This window comes from Cucurbita maxima, unplaced genomic scaffold (genome assembly GCF_002738345.1).
Source record: "Cucurbita maxima cultivar Rimu unplaced genomic scaffold, Cmax_1.0 Cma_Scf00031, whole genome shotgun sequence".
Taxonomy (NCBI): Eukaryota; Viridiplantae; Streptophyta; class Magnoliopsida; order Cucurbitales; family Cucurbitaceae; genus Cucurbita; species Cucurbita maxima.
In genome coordinates this window covers 2,009,698-2,026,352 of record NW_019272047.1, presented here as the reverse complement: position 1 = coordinate 2,026,352, position 16,655 = coordinate 2,009,698, and the positions used below count along the sequence as shown (strand labels likewise).

At 34.7% G+C, this 16,655-nt stretch overlaps 1 pseudogene; it reads left to right on the top strand.

The window, feature by feature from the left end:
* Positions 1 to 9,918: 9,918 nt before the first annotated feature.
* On the top strand, positions 9,919 to 14,218 carry LOC111466328 (annotated as a pseudogene).
* The last annotated feature ends 2,437 nt before the right edge of the window (positions 14,219 to 16,655 follow it).

Below are 16,655 nucleotides of genomic sequence, written 5' to 3'. Positions count from 1 at the left end.
GTTGTTAAAAAAAAATTTAATTTTTTACAACCCAAAATTTTTTGATGGCTTCTTTCTTTGTCAACATTTTTGTATTCATGTGGCTTATTGTTGCTCCCTTGTGTAGAGCACTTCTTCTTCACTCTTCAGTGTGATGCCTCCCATTTGCTTAGCCATAGTTTTTTGGCTAGTTAACAAGTTTTCAAACTCTACAAGTGATGGTAGAGAGGGTCATCCTTAACAATAATGAAGCTTTTATGTTCTGGTTGCAATCCATGGATAATGACCCTCTTCATTCGAGCTTCTCCAATGACAGATTTCGGATCTAGTTCAGTAATCTCCCGAAGAATCGACTTGACCCTGTGGAAGTACTGAGCAATCATCATGTCACGTTGTGAGATTGATAACATCTCGTTCTCCAGAAGTTGTACCCTCGTATCGTCCTTCTTTGAGAATATCATGAACATGTCACATGCTTCTTTTAGTGTTTTGTCATCCCAAATATACTCTAACGTCTTTTCTTCGATTCTGGTTTTCAAGACAAACATTGCTTTTCCTGTTTTTGTTCTCCATTTGCGCAAAGCACCATTAGAATCCTCCTCTGACGACGTAGTTTCGCTCTCGTCAATGACCTCCCAAAAGTCCTGTACTTGTAAATAGAACATCATGTGTTGGGATTTATACCCTAAAGCCTCATAATTAATTATTTAGTTTCTAACAATAATTTTTTTTATTTTATTTGTAATTTAATTATTATCCATTCTATGAAAATCTATGGTTATTAATGTATGTGGTTGACATACAAGAGGATCGTGTTCAAGTAATAACCTAAAGAGTCTATAGTATATGGATAATGTTGGATGCTTTATCCTAGTAACACTATTGATACGACCCACTTTTTAATTGTTACAAATGATTTGATCCAAATCGTTCATGTGAAGACATGTAAGTGGGGGTATCCTATACAATGGATTTGTATAATACGACCAAAAAATATTTAATCACTCTTTATAAATCTGTTATTGAGAAGATTAATATTTCACATGATGATTATATGCGACTCGATCTTAATCCTGAGTGAGTTATGAACTCCTGTCTGTAAGATGTAATTATAGGGGTAAAACGGAATTTTGACCTAACTGTAATCATGAACAACTCGTGAAGGATGAACTTGCTTGTAATGATTATATCAATAGACATAATGGGAATAAGGATTACAATGATAATAACAAACCTACTTTTAGTTATTAACTACTTTAAGTATTTTGAACTGTCCACAGTATAAGGTCGGGAATAACGATTACAATGACTTTTCAATTACTCAAATCAGAGCTAAAACAAAGAAATTAGAGTCGAGACAACATACCCGACGTGATGATGTGACAACAAAATCAAAATGATGGAAAAATCAAAATATACAAAGTATGACATTTATAATGTTAGAAAAATAACAAAGGGTGGAGTTTTTCTTATTATTATATTTCTAAATAAAATTATTTATACAAAATATAAATTTGAATCTAATCGTTACTTACATCGATTTTTATTATTACTATATCATATTATTATATTATTATATTTTAAAATTTTGGGAGTTACTCGCATAACTTTTATTATTATTATATTATTATATTTATAATAAATTTTGAATTTTCATTCGAACTTACTCACATACTTTTTATTATTATTATATTAAAAATTTTAAATAAATGAATTTAGAAAATTTTCTTATTTATTTACTTTTAATTTCCACTTTCCATTATTCCTAACACAATCCAATGGTCAATATTAATTTCTACATTTTGCAGCTTTTCTTCTCTTAAACTCATCAACTTCCCCACATTTTAAAGCACACAACTTCCATAAATTCTCCAATCCTCATTTGTTCAAAGTCTCCATTGTTTGTTGCTCTCTACAAGCTTACAAGTTTATTTCACTTCATCTTATTCTTGAGAGGGATTATTATTGTATTGTGAGGAAACAGTTGTGAGTGTCCTAAATTGTAAATCTACTCTTTGAGAGAGTTGTGGTGTGTTATTATCAAACTCAAATACTTGTATCGGTTTGATCCTACGCAGTGGAAAAGATTGAGTTTGCTCTCGAACTCGTAAAAAGAGCGGTGTAGCGGTTTGATTCTGATCCGTGGAAAGAGTTGAGAAAGTTATTTATTCAAATTCCCAAGAGGCGCTTGGGGAGTGGAGTAGGTCGAGTTTGACCGAACCACTATAAAACTATGGTGTCATTTTCTCTAACTCTTTCCTATTTAATTTCAAAATTATTATTGTGATTTATTGCATGTTCTACTTGATTATTGTTTTGACTTCAATTATTTTGTTCTAGTAATTATCATATTCTACTTATTTAAAAAAGTTTCATCATTAAAAAAAAATTAATCACGTTTAAACACCTTTATCGTTAAAACCCTATTCACCCCCTGTAGGGGTGCCATACCGATCCAACAATAGTAAAGTGATCTATAGTTATAAATGAAAATTGATTAATGAAAGAGTTTAATTAATTAAATTTGTATCATTGAAGCGTATAATCTATTGGTTCATAAGGTCTCCTTACTGGCTCATAGAAACGCTAAACGGTAGAAATTTTAAAGGTTTAAATTAATATTTAATATATCAGATAAATTAAATATAAAGGAGAAAAGAAATTTAATTTGAAATGTTCCAATTAATATTTAATATATCATATATATTAAATAAATAGAAAAAATATATTTAATTTGAATGGTTGAAATTAATATTTAATATATTATATATATGTTGAATATAAGTGGAGAAAAATATATTAATTTAAAGAGTTTAAATTAATATTTAATATATTAAATATATTAAAAAAAATTATTCATGGTATATGATACAATTAAATATTAAATAAATTAATGTCTTTTTAATGCATTAAATTAAAAATATTTTTGAAATTGGGATGAAATTCAAATTAGTTAAATATATTTCATGATATCTTATAATATTTAAATATGATTTTATATCTTAATGTATTAAATATACAAATATATTATTTTACAAGAATTCTGTAAGAGTCCCTATAAGTAGAACCCTCGGGTTGAGCCAAAGATACATGGATTTCTTCCACTTTCTCTCAATAACGAAACTACCTCTCCTAAGAATCCTCTTGAAACTCTCGTTCTCCAATCGGTTTGAGATTTTTTTTTAAGAGGCTCCCACAAGCCTTGATCTTGTGTTCGAGTCATAGTAAGGTAGAATGTTAAAGAACTTTTGCATGTTCAAGGTGTATTGCACGCTAGGGTTTCTACGAAAGTAGAGTTCTTGCTCTCCTATTTATTGCTTTATTTTAATTCTTAATAAAAATCAAAACGGTTTCCAATGCTTACGTTATGTGGATGAAAGGTTCATTCAGAGCCTATTGATTTTTATTTTGAATTAAAAGTAATATGGTGGGGTTTTTTATTTGAAATCATATATGTGATAGATGTAATTGTGATTTGCAAAATTGATTGTTTTGACATATTGGTACGGATTAACCGCTTTATTAGACAAATGTATACTCTTATGGGTTATGTTTATTGTAAATTGAAAGAGACGACGGCGGCGGCTTTCATCAATTGCTTGTACATTTTAGAGTTTTATGTAGTTTAAGCAAGTTGACGGTGTGATTTTTGTTTGTTAAAGAATAGTTATTAATGATTTACATGTTTGTTTAGTTGGTAATTTTACGTACATAGTTGTTCTCTTATTAGGAATAAGAGAGGTAGCAATGAAATTCTGTTTAGTACTCTAATTCCATTGCAACATGAGGAATATTGGAAGTAATTACAAAACCATTATGGAAGCGAATAGAAATTACAAAATGACTATTAAAGTAATTAACATGCACGACCCTAGAAAGTAGGCTTGAAAATCTATTAAAGTGAGCTAAAATCTACAGCAAATTCAACCGCTTATCTATTTAATATCTTCCTATTATTGTTGATTTTCTCGTTGCTTTCTATTTTTTTTTTACAACCGTTGACCTTTTGCATAATCTTTATTTAAATAATCAAAACTCACTTAATTTCCAGCAACAAAAATAACAAAAAAGATATGTTTTTTGTGGAGTCAGACAATTTACTTATTACTTGCTACTTGTGGTAGTGTATACTTGCACTTATTTTTGTGAATTTTACACAATTTTAATATATATATTCACGAGCAATCAGCGGTGTCGTGATCTTGACATGTTCACGATAAGTTTTAAGGGGAACTCAAACCTTATTCACATTTTTTGCTTGATTTTGTGGCTTCATTGATCCTTAGGCGAGGTTTGTCTTCGCCAAATGAACATAATTTGTGCGAAATTCAAGTTTGTTCGGCCACACACGCTACTCGTGAGTTCATGCATGTTCATTTTTACATTGAACAAGTCTTTGCCACTAGCATCTTTGATCAAGCACTGTTTATTCTCAAATTACACTTTATAGCCTTTATCAAGTAGCTGATAAACACTTAAGAGATTTTGATCAATCTTAGGTACAAATAAAACATCTGGAATAAATTTTGTACCTTCATAACTTGTTATAGCTACCGTGCCTTTTCCCTCGACTTCCAAGTGTTCACTATTGTCAATCCTGACTCTCTTATCTTCGGTGTCTTTTAATTTCTCAAAAGACTCCTTGTCATATGTCATGTGATTTGTGTACCCACTGTCAACCAGCTCTTGCTTGATTCTTTGCCTGAGGAAGAAGTGACCATAAACAATTGATTTTCTTCTTGATCAACTACTTGTGCATCTACTTCTTTCACCTGATCTTTGGCTCTGCAGATAACAGCTTCATGTCCAAGTTGATTGCATTTGGAGCAGAAGGCGTCAGGTCTTCTCCAACACTTGTATGGTGGATGACCTTTTTTCTCACAATGGAGGCAAGGTGGATAGAATTTTTTGAAACCTCCTCCTTTTGTCTTCTGATAATTAGTAGATGAATCTCCATATGTCAATTGATTTTTAAAACTTTTGTTGTTTTTATACCTACTGTTGTCTTGATGCTTAACAAGTAAGGCACCTTCAATCACCCCTTCTTACCTCATAGATCTCCTTTGCTCTTGTGCTTGCAAAGCATTCAAGAGTTTTGTAAGAGAAATCTTTGATAGATCTTTGGTGTTCTCCAGTGTAGTAATGGGGGCTTCAAACTTCTCTAGAACAGTGACTAGCAGCTTTTCAACGATCCTAGAATCATTTAATACAGAACCAAGCAATCTCACCTTGTTGGCGATGCTGAGAAGTCTGTCAGAGTACTCTTTCACCGACTTTGACTCCTTCATCTTCTGCAACTCGAAATCCCTAATCAAATTCAGAACTTTCATTCCATGAATCCTCTCATCTCTTCATATTCAGCCTTGAGATAATCTCAGATTTCTTTTGCTGTTTTGAGGAATATTATTCGCATGAAGATCATTTCAGATACAGTGGAAAATAGGCAAGCTTTTGCCTTTGATTTTCTTGTCTTCTTTTTCTTCTATACTTTGATTTGTGCTACAGTAGGATTTGCTGGAAGCGGAGGGACCTAGTAATCCTCTTCTATTGCTTCCCAAAGATCTAAAGCCTCCAAATAAGTCTCCATACGAATTACCCACATTTGATAATTGTCTCCATCGAAGACTTATGGTGCAACAACTGAAAAATTGGATTCTCCTCCCATTTTGACCTCACAGATCCATTAAAAAGATAGCTCTGATAACAATTGTTAGTGAAAGAGGGATTGATTGAATGATTGATGAGATGATTAAATTATGAAGAGCAAGCTCTATATATATACAAAGAATAAAAAAGATATTTAAAAAATCTACCTAAAAATCTGCAGAAAAATCTGTCGTGATGAAGATGAAGGAACGGAAGGCCACCAATAATTCACTAAAGGAACCACAAGGGAAGCTCCTAAGAGTCTGTAAATAAAACTCAATTCATAGTTAGTGAAAGAAAAGTGTATAAGAATTGATGAGTGTGAAATGAAGATTAAGTGCCTGTGTGGAATGTAATTTAGACGACTCCAAATAGAGCATGCTCCCATTGAACATCCCATTACGTAAAATTTTGTGCCGAACTGCAGTTTGTCTGCTAATTCTTGAATGTCAAAAGCTTCGGAATTAACCAGCTCTGTCGAATAATACTATGTATAACTTAAGCTCCTCTATAAATTTCTGAAGATAAAAAGATATTGTTGAGAGGAAGTGGCTAATTTAGGAAATGATCATGAGTTTATAACTAAGGAATATATCTCCATTGATACGAGGAAGTGGCTGCTGATGCTAGGAGTGGCCAATTAAATCTGTGTCACTCCCTACAAAATTTTCGTCTAAAACTTTGGTGATCCATTCGACGTGTTTTGTCAAATGGTCAAACGGAGTTTTCTGCAATCGTGTGAACCTAAATTAGGAACAACTGAAAAAACCCAGGTTTTATCTAACAATTCTTCCTTTGGAACGCCTACTTCCCTGCCGGCCAAATGCCTGCCATCACTGAGCTTTACTCTGGGTGAAGTTAGTGGAGGGCCGTTTGCAGATCCACATATCTTCGGAGGTGGAGGTATCAGTGCTTGATAAACCCATCCAAGAAGACCCACTGCCAATGCTTAGAATAGGCAGGCATGTATGCTTTCTTGCCCTGGAGTTTGAATCGAGGGATCTTCACTGTGATTGAATAAATATTCCTACATCTGTTGCGGGTCGAAGACTACGAAACCTTTGACTTCTAATCCTATTGGTATAATCATTGCCTGGAGACACTAGAAGTTCATTACTACCCATGTAGGTGATCAATTGGTAGTACTAAGAAATAGAATTGTATTAGTTTTTTATTGCTCAGGTGAATCTTAGTCGTGTGTCACAATCATACTATGAAGAGAATAGGTTGTGACCGTCACGTCGAATCAAGTAAAGCGGCGACCCTCAAGAGGTGTCTATCCGACAACGCGAGAGAAAATATAGAAAAATGTCATGATGCGATCGAAGATGACAATGCATCATCCAACACACTATATAACGTGTGCATTGAAGAGTAGACAAGGCATACGCAAGACAAGGGAAATGAGTAAACAAAAGTGTCAAAGATAGGCTTGTTGAAGGGCCAGATAGGACCTTGAGCTTTAACCTCGAAAGTCAGGTTCCAGAGAGAATTTGAGCATGTAGTTCTGGAGTAAAGGCTTTCCATATGAAATATGAATGTTCGTCAAATTTGGCGTCAATTGGACACCGAACGGACGCTCCACAACACCGTATCTGTTCACCAAAATGATGTCTACCCCAAGAACATTGAAAATGCCTCAAAATGTACTATAGATAGATGTGACTAGTTGTCAATTCTTCCCACCTAAGTTATATGTTATCAAAACCATTGTTGTTGCCTACTCGCTTTTAGCTTATAACATTGCTTTTTTTAAAAATCGTTTTCAACCCATTTCATCGCTCACGTTTTTTAAAACATTTCTCTCAAACGTGACTTAAGGCTCGAGCATACGTCGATATTTTCCGCAAAGTGCGAATTTCACACGACTGACTAGTTCGCTAGTTAAAAAAAGTGTTACACAATCCGTCCTACTGCCGCAAGAGTGCGATTGTGACACCGTGCATGTCATCCTATTAAATTGACTGCACCTATTAAATTGACAATGAATTCTTAGAAAGCCTAAACCACTTGGAGCAGAAATGTCACCAATATTATGCAACACAAGTAACCGTTGAGGTTGTACGTAGTTTGCTTAACTCGGATGACAAGAGATAGAAAATCTAAGTGAAAATCAAACCATTGAAGTAGTTTTCTAAATTAGAGATTCGAGAAAACAAACTAATATCATTAGGCACGTTTTGATTTTGCAAAACACCACCAATCACAAACACTTAAATCTACTTCATTTGCTCACGTTTTTCTTTGAATTTTTCCTTTTGAGCTTCCCCTCAAGGTTTTAAAATGCATTATTAGGTAGAGATTTCAACATTCTTATCGGTTCCCCTCTCCAACTAAGGTGGGATCTCAGAATCCACCCCTAGAACTTTGTTCTAATACCACTTGTAACAGCTAAGTCCACCACTAACAGATATTATCTTCTTCGAGTCTTCCTTTCCGCTCTTTTCTTCAAGGTTTTAAAACGTGTCTATTAGGGAGAGATTTTCACACCCTTATAAAGAATGTTTTGTCCCCTCTCCAACTAATGTAGCCCATCTTCAATCTAACAACAACTCCGTATTTATATTTAAATTTTAATAATAAATTAAATAACCATTGAATTGTCCTTTTTATTTTATCCTCATTTTGTACCTTATTTATAAACACGGTAGGATGGTTTTTGGCACAACCCAAGAATCTCATTTCGGTATTTTGAAAAAACCTTTTGTCAAATAATATATCTTTTCTCCGACATTGTAAATGGATCAAATGGATCAAAAGATTGTTTTACCCTTATAATTAGATCTTACGCAAGTGTGATTGATTTTATTGTTTATAATCCAACCATAAACTTAAGTCTCTCTCAAGCCATTGTTCTAAGTTCGAGAATCAGAACTTATTTGTTCTAAGTCCCAAAACGGTAGGAATATTGAATCGACTACAAGAAAATCATTTTCACTCATTCCCTTCTTCTATTACTCTTTTGGAGTCCCTACTTAGATTAAAGCATTTAATGTAAATTTGATGCGTATAAAAAGGATACCGCTTACTTATAAAACTAGTGCGTCCCCGGTGATGCTTAGGCATTAAGTAGTATGAGCCTAGTGAGTTATGTGTGTACAAAAGTGGTGATACATATCTCGAGTGTAAAAAAGACCTCGAGCCTAAGGTCGTGGTTTTAGGTCTACAACATTTAAGTAGGTCATTGATGATTGTTCAAATCTTGGTAGTAATTTCGAGCCTAACTTTTCACCAAATAATTATTATTGGAAGTTATATCATTTCATTAAATATGTTCTAACATTTTTAAACTCGTTAAAATTTTGATTTTTTTTTAATATCCTTAAATTTTTTAAAATTATTAAAATTAAAATATATATATATATATATATATATATATATATATAATCTTTAGTTTGTTTCAAAAATATTTATGAACTTTTAAAAAATAGCATTAAAATGTGTCGATAAAGAGTTTTAATCCACATCTTAATGCTTCTATCTCAACATACTGGTAGATATGCGTAACGCCTCTATTTTCCGATTAAAAATATGGTCACCATTACACATGACCTGATTAATGCCTCGGGAAAACATCCATTTAAAGTATTTCATGAATATGTGCCATGAACTTGACATTCTTAAAACAATGTACGTAAATAGTAGGTGGAAATTAAACGTCATAAATTACATAGAATAAACCAAACCCCCAACTAACCTAAGGGATGCCAACATACATAAATGCGATGTCTCTAATACTGGTTCTATGACCTTTATTACGACGTCATCATCCGTACATGACTTGAGTATTTTAAGAAATTCTCAATAATCTCACTGTTATGATCAAGAAACGCAAACACATGTGATATGACGGGACCTATCCTTTTAAAAACAACATGACATGTCCTTAGGCAGCTTTCTAATCTAGATAGGGTTGGATGTGTAGTACTTCCCTGTCACACCCCACGCATGCGCATATGGACCTAATAGGCGGGCTCGCGTACCCCTTGACCATGTCTTGTCAAGCTAGCACTTGCTAACGGACTACCAAATGTCACAATCTCACTCTTGTGATAGTAGAACAACGATTGTATGACATTTGTTCTAAATAATGTACAAATTAGGCATACGAAAATTATAAGTCACAGACAATTTGGATGTATAATCGAGTTTCGGTCATATTTGAGAGAAAATATTTGATAGCATATAATTCGGATAGAAAAAATAGTCAATACATTTTGGAGAGTTTTATGAAAGAAGTTTAGAACAGACATGTAGATACATGTAGTTACAAGCAACCTGCCTTAGACACACATGATAGTGACAACAGATATGTTGATGGGATGCGCCGAAAAGTTGTGTGACTGCAATCTGCAGGTTCTCTGATCGTTGGAGTTTCTCTCTTTCTCGGGCGCGTGTGTTGCAATGGAGGAATAGGGGAAATGTTGGGTGGTTGAGGGAGTAAATGGTGGGGGGTTTTTGAAGGGAGAAAAAGTTCCTCGTCCCTCTCCTTTCACGACGCCCGCCCCTCCATCTGCAAAGCTTCGCCGTGCCTCTCCACTGTCGCTCCATAATCCCTTCGATCCTTTTCATCTCTCGATCTCAGGTGTTCTTCTTAATTTCATGTTTTTTCTTTCAACATTTGTTGTATTATTATGGTTCGAATCAAATTCACTGGTTCGGTTGGATCCGATTTTTCTCGACAATGGACATTGGAAGTTCAATTGCTTCCCCCGAATCTCTTTCGACGTTCTCTGTTGTCTGGCTTATTCCAATTTCTCACTCCAATTTCATGCTCAATTGACTTCATGATTAAATTCATCTTGATTTTGAGTTTGCTTGTCCGATCCTGTTCGGTTGTGTTCTTCAGCTCAGTTCCGATTTAAACCTCTCCAGCTTATATTTGCTTTCATCTTGTGGGTTTTTTTTTTACTCTCTTCATTTGAACTTGTCGCAGCCCTAGATTGTGATTTCGTTGTTTTATTTTATTTCATTATTGCAAATTCAGTCATCATCAGCACTAGAATGTTCTCCATTAGTGTCCATGTTGTCCTAGACTCTGAATTGGGTTACTCGGTTTATAAATAACTACTCTACAAACTACATACATGTACTATGTTAGGAATCATAGATCTCCACAATGGTATGATATTGTCCCCTTTGAGCATAAGCTCTCATGGTTTTGCTTTGGGGTTTCCAAAAAGGCCTCGTACCAATGAAGATTGTATTCCTTGATTATAAACTCATGATCTTCCACTAAATTAGCCAACGTGGGATTATACTTTGTTCGACATTTGAGGATTTTATTGGCATGACTAAGTTTAGGGCATGACTCTGATATCATGTTAAATGAACACGACTCTCCACAATGGTATGATATTTTCCACTTTGAGCATAAGCTCTCATGGCTTTGCTTTGGACTTCCCCAAAAGGCCTCATACCAATGGAGAAAGTATTCCTCACTTATAAACCCATGATCTTCCACTAAATTAGTCAACGTGGAACTTCCCTCCCAACAACCCTCCATCAACATATTAATGTCCTAATAATATCTTTAATATTCCCTAATTCCTTGTTTATTGATATTTAAGGCTAGCATACAACCATGGGCTGATCTGAGTTAGATGTCTTACTTTTTCAGACATTTTCTGTCTATATAATCTTTCCTAGGAGAAAATTGGTGTTTAATATGGAATCATTTTTTGTATGCTTTGTGCATCAATGAGTTACATTCATGTTTTCACAGGAACAGTTAGAGAGTAAAAATGAGGAAGTATGGCCTGCAGCTTAGTGTTAAGCTTATCACAACAGAAATAGCCTACAAGACTTCCCCTTCCTGCTCCTCTTATATTTCAAGACAGATGATGATAACGATGTTGAGAGAGAGATATCCCGCCAAGCTTCCAAGAATAAGGCGCTCAAGGATGTAAGCTAGCTTGTATTTTACTATTTTTCTCTTTGCTTGTTTGTACTTGTTCAATTGCTGTTGGAAATATGGAGCAAAGATAATGTCATTAACGAGAGTCTCGAGGTTGTATGCTAGCCTTATTTTATTTTTCCCTTTGAAAAATCGATTTAGATTGAGGAGCAACACAAGATAGCACTAAAAGAGGATCCGTCTTTTTTTTACTATGATGGAGTCTATGGTGCACGACATGAGAGTTCAACTACATTGCATTGCCAGAATCCATGCTGTATATTTGAAAGAGGTTGAAAGAAAAGGTTGTTCAACCTCGAGCGCATGATTGTGAAGAGAGAAAGGTATGTTCATCTTTTGGTCCCAACTTCGATCCTCGTAGATTTCAACTAGGACTTATAATCTAATTAGAATTAGAGGATTTCAAAATAACCTAATGGGTTCCTAATTAACATGAACTTGATTGTATTTAAGACAAAAGAACCTAAAACTTAATGAAACATAAAAAATGAAGTCTTATATAAAACCGAATATATGTACAAAAATACATGATCACCTTAATCTAATCCTACCACTCTAGTGAAAACACTTATTGACTCGCTGCATTTCTGTTGCAGCCGAAGTATATTCAAAATTTGCTCAAGAAGCCACAAGAACGAGAGAGAGAGAGCAGGAGGTGATATATGAAAGAAAACTGGCAAAGGAGAGAAGCAAAGATGATCATCTCTATGCTGGTAAGGACAGATTTGTCACTAATGCCTACAAAAAGAAACTTGCAGAACAAGCAAAATGGATGGAGGAAGAGCGTCTCCGACAACTTCGGGAGGAGAAAGAGGATGTATGTATAACTTTTTTAACCGTCTTTTTTACTTCGTTTTTAATTTTATAAATTCTTATTATTTGATAAGTTCCTTCTGTAGTGAAAAAATGATCAAGTGTAAGTTGTATCATGATCTCCCTAATTCTGATAACGGTTAGGAATGACGATTTTACACAATGGTATGATATTGTTTACTTTGAGCATACGCTCTCATGGCTTTTCTTTGAGCTCCCCCAAAAGGCCACATACCATTGGAGATGTATTCCTTACTTATAAACCGAGGATCATTTCTTAAGTTAGCCAATATGGAACTCCCTCCCAACAATTCTCAACCACTAGTTTGTTGATTTTATTGCAATTTTTGTCTAGAAGGTAGTAGTAAATCTGAGGTTTTCTGAATTAAAGAATTAGGAATGAATCAAATCTCCCTGAGTAGGATTCGATCCTACGACCAAATAAATTCTCTTCATATCCAACATTATGCTTTCTTTAATGTGTTTTTCCATCGGCAGGCACAAAGCTGATTGTTCTTTTTGTACTAATTTGAAGGTTACCAAGAAGAGTGACATTAGTGACCTTTACTTCAACCCTCAAAAGAATATTTCGTACGGTGCTGCTAATGTAGTCGAGCCGAGGGACCCTCCGAAGAAGCTTCAGTCAGAGAGGCAAGAAAAGAGTGTTACTGATACTTTTAACAACTGTCCATCATTGAATTCCTCCAATTTATCTTCCCAGTCAGCTAAGACGACAGAAAAGCATCCTCATCTTCAAGAAGAAGACCGTTTAGATTCAAGCAAAACAACACCATCTGATGTAGGAGGACGTACTAGCCCTCCTTCATTACAAGATAAAACTTCTTCAGTCCCGGAACGACCCATGCACGATGAAGGTGAACAACAACCTAAGCGTGATCAATAAAAGGAATGAGGATGCTGTCGCTGCAGCAAAAGAATGCTTTTTGGCTCGAAAAAGAGCAAAGAACGCTTATTGTTGTATTGAAAATTATGTCCTTAATGGTGAAGTTCGTCTTTGAGCTTTGGCTGTGACTTCACGTTTCTTTTTTCCATGTGAGATTCCTTGTGAGAGAAGCCCGAAGGAGTAGCTGCTCGACATCACCGACTTCTTCATCATCAAAAGTAAGTAAACACTTCCCCTTATAGGAACAAATATCGTGGCATCATCTGTTAACAGTCCACAACATGTATCTAGGTAGGCTCCTCTTCCATATCAAATAGGGCCTTATTTCTCGCATTTTTTTGTTATCACATGACGAATGCCTGCTTAAATTTAGGTAGTTCAATGGCCCCCCACACTTTGAAACTTGCACGTGATGATTGCACCGACCATCTGACATGTTTTTATTGCTGCATTAAATGATATAGAGCCTTGTGTGCGCAGATGAAATGGTGTTATTGAACACGTGATTTGGAACTTGGACATTGGACATGAACTCTCCTGCACGTCAAATGCATAAAGTAGGGAGCAAATCGTATAAAGTAGATCTTCCAAACTTTATGCTCAACTCTTTATCATCAGAATATGGAAAGATTCTGTTGGTTCCTTATCAAGAATGGTTAGGACCCAAAAACTGAAGCAACTTTGCTTTGTTTGGAGTTCCTATCAACACCACAGTGCTAGCTAGATGGTGATGCTTAACGCATACACGTCTATGAAGGTCTTGAAGTAGTGGGACTGTGACTGAACGGTTATTTCCTTGATCTTATCATTTCTTTTGCTATAAATAACACCTTTCCACCTTTCTTTCCATTGGGAGGGATTTTGGAACATTTACTGTTTTTAATCAAAGTTGTTTGATTATTAATTAGGTTAAGAGCATGTTTAATGATATGATCTTCAAAACCAAGTTGTATATGTATACCGCCAAAACATACAAAGTCAATGTTTAAACTTTGTATTTGCTCTCTAATTTCATCGTTGGAGAGCTCTCGATTTTGGATCGAAGTCTCAACATTTTGAAGTTGGAACTACAATATTTGTCGTTCTCGGTGTCTAACTTGACCATCGAAGACGGATGCCTCATGTATGTCTTGTCGTCTAAGTTTGATCGCCAGTGCCCCATTTGCTACACCACCATGTTGCTCAATTTTTTCAATTTGGGAAAACAAGCAAAATAGAGAGAGGTTGTTAACGTGTCGGATCGACGTTGCTAAATGAGATGAGTTTATTGACATGTCGATCGCAAATATCTTACTTTATCCATACTCTTTAATGTGCGTCAACTTTCGTTTCTGAATTCCTTCTGCAACCTTATTCTTATGTGTTTTTATAAAAATGTATTCCTTATTTATAAACTCATGGTCAATCTCTCTTACTTACTCAAAGTGGGACTACTCCTCTCAACAATCCTCACCTCGAACAAAGTATACCGTAGAGCCTCTCCTGAGGCCTCCTTCTCTAAAGCTCTCAAAGAACCTCCCCTTAATCGAGGCTCGACTTCTTCTCTGGAGCCCTCAAACAAAATACATCATTTGTTCGACACTTGAGTCACATTTGACTACACCTTGAGGCTCATAATTTTTTTGTTCGACACTTGAGAATTCTATTGGCATGGTTTAGGGCACGACTTTGATACCAAATGCCGGACATGACCAATGATAGAAATATACCAAAACAAATAACCTTAATCACTACGTTTTCCATTCTTCTTGTGAATAAAACATACCTCTGAAAACTATTTATAGGAGAGAAATCACTGACATATCTGTCTAAATTTTTTATATATTGATTTTCACGGTTTGGTTTACTCAAATTAAGTGTTTGTCAGAAAACTTCGATGTTCTCCCTCTCTCTCGATTTTTTCTTTTCTTTCCACGATCCACCTCTAGCAGATTTTGTCCTTGTTGGGCTTTCAATTTCAGGTTCACCTCAAGGTTTTTAAAACACATATATTAGAGAGAGGTTTCTACACCCTTATAAAGGGTGTTTCGTTCTTCTCCCCAACCAATATGGGTTCTCACAGAATGTGACGCTCGAGTAAATGAGATATATATGAATAAATTTTCTTTTCCACTCCAATCCTTCCAACTTTTGGCACCTTTGGGTCATTGGTAGCCTCAATCGGCACTACCGATTCTACAAGCACCAGTTCCACACAACTCATTATAGTACCTTTGATTATAATAAGAATCTCATATTTCTTATATTTCTTATTTGAAAGATTACTAAAGTATCAGACATTTTAACTTTAAAATATTTCCTATTTATATGGATTAAACAACATATAATATATTAGTAATTCATCCGAGTAGATAGCGTTTTTTCGTCAAATTACCTAAGTAGAGAACGTGTTTCACTTAAAATTCACTCAAGAGAGAATAATCAAATACCGTACCATATTCGAGAGAGAATAATATTTTTTATCCTTGAAAAATAAGAGAGAATTCAAATTTAACATTACCTGTTCAACCGAGCTTAATCCAAATGTTTGTTCACAAATTTAATTAACCTTAGTTGTATCAAACTATTAATATACAAGCATAAAATGTTTGTACTATTGATAATACACTTGTCTCGATTGTTTGACTAAAACAATGCAACCATCATTTCAATTAAACAATTTGATTCGAAGGTGTCTCCTAATAGAGGAACGATCAATTAGTCTTTGTTGTAAGATTCGACTATATCAATTTGAGTAGGGTTCAGCCACATCTATAAATACCAAACTCTAAAGTATTTATAAGCCAAGTAAGTTTGTTAAAGCTATCTATTAAAGGTGTTTCAAAATGAGTTGTGGAGAAGAATTGTCTCCAAATCTAGTTCCAATTAAGGATGTCAATGAAGAAGAAGTGCAAATATCTGCAAGGTTTGCCGTGGAAATGCATAATAAAAGTGGTGGACATCATTTCATTTACAAGCTGTGTGGTGAATAGTTTGTTCGGTCTCATTAATCTCGTTGGGCCATTTCATATTCTTGTGATAGAAGCTATAAATGACGAAGGTATTCATGGGTCATTTATTGCAAAAGTAAAGAAGTTACTTAGCTTTGAATTTGATATTTCCGCCGCCACCATCCCATAAGCTCTTATCTTTTGAAGAAGTCATCAAGTTCTGTGTCCCGAAGTAGCAATACAACTAATAAACTGCTATCTCTATTTATAATGTGTCCTCTTTCTATATGTGTTTGTAGGGCATTACTCTCTTTTATCTATGAAAATAACATTAGCCATAATGATATTTAGTACCCTCCTAATGGCAGTATCAACTAATTTGTTATAAAAAATTGTTTAAAAATAATGTAGAGCATGGTTTTCTCAAACTTAATTATATTAAAACGGGTCTTTAAAAAAAAGTGTC